Source organism: Cibotium barometz, chromosome 3 (genome assembly GCF_041138505.1).
Source record: "Cibotium barometz isolate CiBa-2024 chromosome 3, ASM4113850v1, whole genome shotgun sequence".
NCBI lineage: Eukaryota > Viridiplantae > Streptophyta > Polypodiopsida > Cyatheales > Cibotiaceae > Cibotium > Cibotium barometz.
In genome coordinates, this window is record NC_141048.1 from 6,545,784 (window position 1) to 6,553,196 (window position 7,413).

The 7,413-nt window shown below is 46.1% G+C and overlaps 1 pseudogene; it reads right to left on the reverse strand.

Moving 5' to 3' along the window:
- Positions 1-3,672: 3,672 nt before the first annotated feature.
- LOC147639647 (uncharacterized) lies at positions 3,673-4,418 on the reverse strand (annotated as a pseudogene).
- Between the last annotated feature and the right edge of the window lie 2,995 nt (positions 4,419-7,413).

Here is a 7,413-nt window from a genome sequence, read left to right on the forward strand (position 1 = left end):
TCCCTCTTTATAGGAACTCTCACAGTATCCTCCTCTCTGGCCAAAGGCGGAGTCTCCTCATCATCAAGGGTAATCTCAACAGAATCAGGGTAAATGCAATAAGAGCTCGGTGTACATGAAGAAGTAGAACTCCGTTTATCGTCCCCATCACTCTCAACATCAGTCGTGACCCCAAGGCTCACAACAGAAGAAGGGTATGCCAGAAGAACCACTCGGGAAGATCCCCTACCAAGAAGCAACCGCCCTCTAGGAATGTCAATAACACAATCAGTCTTCCATATCCAAGGTCGCCCTAAAAGAAGCTGGTACTGGCCAGGTCCTAGACTAAGCCGCAAAACACAACAATCAATCTCCACCATATGCCAAACGACATTGATTGGCAAGCCCTGGGGCAAGCCTTGGATGAAACCCTCAGGTCGATGATCACCCATATGCAAACTACTAGTAGGAACTCCATTGAAAGATAACCCTAGCTTGGAAAAGGTAGAATAACTCAAAACATTCACGCCCGATCCTCCGTCAACAATAGCATGTGGAATCACTAGTTGGTGGATCATGCACTCCACTCGAGGACACTCACGCTCAGCAAGAAGGGAATCCACTTTCTGAACAACAGGAAGATTAGGACCCACCCCCTGGGAAGAACTCAAAGCTCTGCAGTACCTCCTCAAAAGGGCTCGGCTAGAAGGAGAAGTGAGAAGGTATTGTGGAAGGGACATGGTGAGCTCTACTCGATTAAGAGCAAAAACAAGGTCAAAAGAAAGAATGGGGGAAAACAACTTACTTGGAGTAGGGCGTGGACGAGTGTGGCGAGGTCGAGGTAAAGAGTCAGCAACAGGAACAGCGACATGGGTGGGTGGGTGGGTAGCAACAACAGGTTCGGGATCTCTCTCCTCATCAACAATCTTTTCTTTCCCCTTTCGTGTGATGGCTCGCACGGGTGATGAATCTAATTCAATCATATTAATTGAAGGATTCTCAGTAGTGGTAGGTGGTGCACTAGACGAAGCAACTACTGGAGAACTAGGAGACCCCCTCTGAAGAGGTGTCCAACTAGGGCCCGGGGGTCTCTCGGCACCAATACGATGATTAATGGGGCCGGGGGGTGGCAAAGTGGTGCTCCTATTCATCAAATGGCGCATCTTCATGTAACACATATCCTCTGTGTGCCCCCTACCCAAACATTTCTCATAAGTGCAAATAACAGAGGGGCAATCTTTGGAAAGATGGCCGGGTACATGACAAGCCCGACACACCATGTTGGTGGGGTTAGGCTTAGGGCGACGTGCAGACAATAAGTTTTGTTGGCGCTTTAAAAAATTCACATCAAGAGTCACTGCCTTCACATTTTCATTAAGTTGGTTCATGTAATTTGTCATCATGTTTTTTCAAATCTCCTATACTAGATGTGGTGCTTTCATACCCATCCCCTCCCTTGTGATTTTTTTTTCCTTCAACAAAATTGTTCTGGATCGGTGCGATCCAGGCGGCGTTTTCACTCTGCGATCGGGACGTTTTGGGTCGCTTCTTCTTTCCTTTTTCGTATGAGGGAGCGCGTAGGACTCTGTCGCCTCCTCTTTCACAACTACTGTACGACAGATCAATGCACTGGGGCAGCGACGATTCGTTCCTTTCTTCACAATCTCTACACGCCTGATTACAGTTCTTTTACATAGTCTCTCTACAACTGACAAAGCTCACAGCACAGAGGCCGGCGGCAATAATGATGGCGACCTCTCTCTCTACAGTCTCAACGCGACTGTTCACTTCTTTTCTTTTTGCTCACAGCACAGGGGCCAGCGACCGCAATAGTTAGCAAGGGTTTCTTTTTCCTGCCTCTGCTCACAGCGCATAGGCAGCAACGGGGACTAGTATGGGCTGCTTCGCTTCTATGCTCACAGCACCGAGGATTAGTTTTTTTTTTTTAACAGTCACTAAAGCTCACAGCACAGAAGGCCGGCCAAGGTAATGGTGGTACTTCCTCTCCTTTCAACAGACGCACGCGGGCGGTGGCTGGGAACGATGTTTCGAATCGATGCATGGTGCTGGCGTTTCGATTCATGGCTGCATGGCGATCCACTAAAGTTTAAAGCTTTTAAGTTCATATCCACTAAGGTTACATTAAGATTATAAAGCCTTTAATATTTTAAATGGGCCAAGCCCCTATTCAACCCACACATCCTTGATTGCGGTGCCTCGACAAAGGTTTCTTCTTGCAAAAAAAATGTTGTGCGCGTGAAACACAAGTGAGGATATGACGTGAAGGATAGGGCGGAAAAAAAATGCAACAGTGGTGTCCTGCGGGGAAAGCTAGCTGGCTAGCGTGAACCCAGAATTTCCGGTTAGACTAGTGCCTTCTCCATTGGGCTACAGGATCATGAGCAAATGGGTGGGATCTATAGTAAGAAAGGTAACAGCTGACAAGTGAATCAATCGATGGGTCATCGATAGAATAAGAGAAGCAAAAGTGGAAGGATGGGATGACTTGAAAACCCTTAGCAAACTACCCAACTCCTACTTTCTCATCCCTCTTTACAGGAACTCTCACAGTATCCTCCTCTCTGGCCAAAGGTGGAGTCTCCTCATCATCATCAAGGGTAATCTCAACAGAATCAGGGTAAATGCAATAAGAGCTCGGTGTACATGAAGAAGTAGAACTCCGATCATCGTCCCCATCACTCTCAACATCAGTAGTAACCCCAGGGCTCACAACAGAAGAAGGGTATGCCAGAAGAACCACTCGGGAAGATCCCCTACCAAGAAGCAACCGCCCTCTAGGAATGTCAATAACACAATCAGTCTTCCATATCCAAGGTCGCCCTAAAAGAAGCTGGTACTGGCCAGGTCCTGGACTAAGCCGCAAAACATAACAATCAATCTCCACCATATGCCCAGCGACAGTGATTGGCAAGCCCTGGGGCAAGCCCTGGATGAAACCCTTAGGTCGATGATCACCCATATGCAAACTACTAGTAGGAACTCCATTGAAAGATAACCCTAGCTTGGAAAAGGTAGAATAACTCAAAACATTCACGCCCGATCCTCCGTCAACAATAGCATGTTTAATCACTAGTTGGTGGATCATGCACTCCACTCGAGGACACTCACGCTCAGCAAGCAGGGAATCCACTTTCTGAACAACAGGAAGATTAGGACTCACCCCCTGGGAAGAACTCAAAGCTCTGCAGTACCTCCTCAAAAGGGCTCGGCTAGAAGGAGAAGTGAGAAGGTATTGTGGAAGGGACATGGTCAGCTCTACTCGATTAAGAGCAGAAACAAGGTCAAAAGAAAGAATGGGGGAAAACAACTTACTTGGAGTAGGGCGTGGACCACTGTGGCGAGGTCGAGGTAAAGAGTCAGCAACAGGAACAGCGACATGGGTGGGTGGGTGGGTAGCAACAACAGGTTCGGGATCTCTCTCCTCATCAACAATCTTTTCTTTCCCCTTTCGTGTGATGGCTCGCACGGGTGATGAATCTAATTCAATCATATTAATTGAAGGATTCTCAGTAGTGGTAGGTGGTGCACTAGACGAAGCAACTGCTGGAGAACTAGGAGACCCCCTCTGAAGAGGTGTCCAACTAGGGCCCGGGGGTTTCTCGGCACCAATACGATGATTAATGGGGCCGGGGGGTGGCAAAGTGGTGCTCCTATTCATCAAATGGCGCATCTTCATGTAACGCATATCCTCTGTGTGCCCCCTACCCAAACATTTCTCATAAGTGCAAATAAAAGAGGGGCAATCTTTGGAAAGATGGCCGGGTACATGACAAGCCCAACACACCATGTTGGTGGGGTTAGGCTCAGGGCGACGTGCAGACAATAAGTTTTGTTGGCGCTTTAAAAAATTCACATCAAGAGTCACTGCCTTCACATTTTCATTAAGTTGGTTCATGTAATTTGTCATCATGTTTTTTCAAATCTCCTATACTAGATGCGGTGCTTTCATACCCATCCCCTCCCTTGTGATTTGCTAGGGTTGGAGTGGTAGAAGTAGAATCAGGGTAAGTCACATACGGTGATGGAGCATGAGGGGCAAGAACCTGATTTTGTGAAGAGGTTAGGGGAGCCACTATGCTAGAAGAAGGTGGGGGTGCTAAAGGCAAAAGAGGTGGTGAGGTCACTTGAAGGTGAGGTGGTATAGTAGGTGGGAATTGGAATGGTTGAGTTGGTTGAAGTTGAGGCACATACGATGAGGTTGGCCAAGGTTGTTGTGGGGAGGGCAAAACGGGAGTATGTGGTGCTAGCCATGGATAATACGAGGGAGATGGAGTCGTGGCCTGTTGTGGCTCATAAACACATCGATAAGAACTCTCCACATTAATAGCAAAAGTGATGGCCGTATTCAAGTCATTTGGAGCTTGAGCTCTAACCAAAATTTGGACGCTAGGGTGTACGCCTCGTAGAAACGAGTCCATGATGGTGAGTGGGTCAATGTTAAAAACAGGAGTGTAATGATCAATAAAGTTTCTGAACCTCGTGGCCGCTTGTTCCACGGTCTTATGCGGGTGATTTTGCTTGAATGAGCGTAATTGCTCAAAAAATGCGAAGAAGTTTGGAGGTTTGCGAAATTCAGCCAAGAATTTTTGCTCAAAATTGGCGAAGCTTGGGATGGAGTTTGGTTGTTGTTTGGCAAACCAATTTGAGGCCTCTCCCTTGAGTGTAGTGCTAAAGTAATTCATCACATGCCCTTCCTCGACGATGTGTGAGGTCAAACAAGCAATTTTAAAATTGTTTAAATGAGCAGTGAGATCCTCCAACGGCGTCCCATAGAATGTGGGGAATGGGATGAGGGGTGCATCAGGACGGGCCAAATTTGGTGGTAAAACCAAAGGTGATTGAATGGCGAATGGAGGAGGAAGTGGTGGTTGAGCCATAATTGGGATTGGTTGCGAAATTACTATTCTAGGTGAACTCCCCCCCGAGAATGGTGAAGGAGGTGAACTGTGTTGCTTGGCTTTCTCCCTTTTATGGTATCTCTTAGCTCGGTCACTCTCCCTCAAGCTTTCTTGCCAATCTTTGGCACTTTGCATAAGTCCCCTTTCTAAGTAGGTTCGTGTCGCGGAACCAAGACTAAGTCAAGGTCCCACCGGGCGTGCCACTGTTTGGGAAATATCTGGACAAGCGAAGCAAAGGGGACAAAACTGACAACCCCTCCAGATATCCAACAAGGAATAATGCTACACTCTCCTAATACCTCAATGGAGAAGACACTAGTAAATACAAACGTGTGCTATGAACTCTTCTGACAAATGACAAAATATCGAGAGAATACTACGATAACAATGGAAGCAAAATGTAGTGTGAAATACGCTTTGTCTATTGGATTTGGTGTGCAAGTGTTAGATTTACAAAACAAATTTATGAAGCTCTTTATGATGAGAAGAAAGAAAGAGCGAGGAAATCTTATCTGGCTACTTCTTCTTTGTTGATCTTGATGAAACCTTTGTGTGCTTGCCGATGATGTCTCCACGATGAACAATTTCCTCACGACCCTCAAGGGGGTTGAATTTTACAATGCTTTGAAATTTTAAAATACAAACAATTACGAGGGTTTTCTAATATGTGGCTATATGAATGTGTGAATGTGAAATTAGGATTTTGCTTTCCACCGAAAATTCGCTTTTCATTCTTTGTTGCCAATGCCTTCTCTTTCTTTTCCTGTTCTTCTTTTCTTCTCTTGCAATGAAAAGAAAACAATGTGGTTATGCTTTTAAATATTTTTCTTCTTTTCCCCTTTTTCTTTTTAACTCTTTCACTTTTTTTTCAATGATACTTTCTTTACTTCTAATGAAAAGCTTTTAATTTTAAAAAAAACGAATGATACGGGGATTTTTTTTTTCCTTCAACAAAATTGTTCTGGATCGCTGCGATCCAGGCGGCGTTTTCACTCTGCGATCCGGGCGGCGTTTTGGGTCGCTTCTTCTTTCCTTTTTTGTATGAGGGAGCGCGTAGGACTCTGTCGCCTCCTCTTTCACAACTACTGTACGACAGATTAATGCGCTGGCAGCGACGATTCGTTCCTTTCTTCACAATCTCTACACGCCTGATTACAGTTCTTTTACATAGTCTCTCTACAACTGACAAAGCTCACAGCACAGAGGCCGGCGGCAATAATGATGGCGACCTCTCTCTCTACAGTCTCAACGCGACTGTTCACTTCTTTTCTTTTTGCTCACAGCACAGGGGCCGGCGACCGCAACAGTTAGCAAGGGTTTCTTTTTCCTACCTCTGCTCACAGCGCATAGGCAGCAACGGGGACTAGTATGGGCTGCTTCGCTTCTATGCTCACAGCACCGAGGATTAGTTTTTTTTTTTTTAACAGTCACTAAAGCTCACAGCACAGAAGGCCGGCCAAGGTAATGGTGGTACTTCCTCTCCTTTCAACAGACGCACGCGGGCGGTGGCTGGGAACGACGTTTCGAATCGATGCATGGCGCTGGCGTTTCAATTCATGGCTGCATGGCGATCCACTAAAGTTTAAACCTTTTAAGTTCATATCCACTAAGGTTACATTAAGATTATAAAGCCTTTAATATTTTAAATGGGCCAAGCCCCTATTCAACCCACACATCCTTGATTGCGGTGCCTCGACAAAGGTTTCTTCTTGCAAAAAGAATGTTGTGCGCGTGAAACACAAGTGAGGATATGACGTGAAGGATAGGGCGGAAAAAAAATGCAACAGTGGTGTCCTGCGGGGAAAGCTAGCTGGCTAGTGTGAACCCAGAATTTCCGGTTAGACTAGTGCCTTCTCCATTGGGCTACAGGATCATGAGCAAATGGGTGGGATCTATAGTAAGAAAGGTAACAGCTGACAAGTGAATCAATCGACGGGTCATCGATAGAATAAGAGAAGCAAAAGTGGAAGGATGGGATGACTTGAAAACCCTTAGCAAACTACCCAACTCCTACTTTCTCATCCCTCTTTATAGGAACTCTCACAGTATCCTCCTCTCTGGCCGAAGGCGGAGTCTCCTCATCATCAAGGGTAATCTCAACAGAATCAGGGTAAATGCAATAAGAGCTCGGTGTACATGAAGAAGTAGAACTCCGTTTATCGTCCCCATCACTCTCAACATCAGTCGTGACCCCAAGGCTCACAACAGAAGAAGGGTATGCCAGAAGAACCACTCGGGAAGATCCCCTACCAAGAAGCAACCGCCCTCTAGGAATGTCAATAACACAATCAGTCTTCCATATCCAAGGTCGCCCTAAAAGAAGCTGGTACTGGCCAGGTCCTAGACTAAGCCGCAAAACACAACAATCAATCTCCACCATATGCCCAGCGACAGTGATTGGCAAGCCCTGGGGCAAGCCTTGGATGAAACCCTCAGGTCGATGATCACCCATATGCAAACTACTAGTAGGAACTCCATTGAAAGATAACCCTATCTTGGAAAAGGTAGAATAACT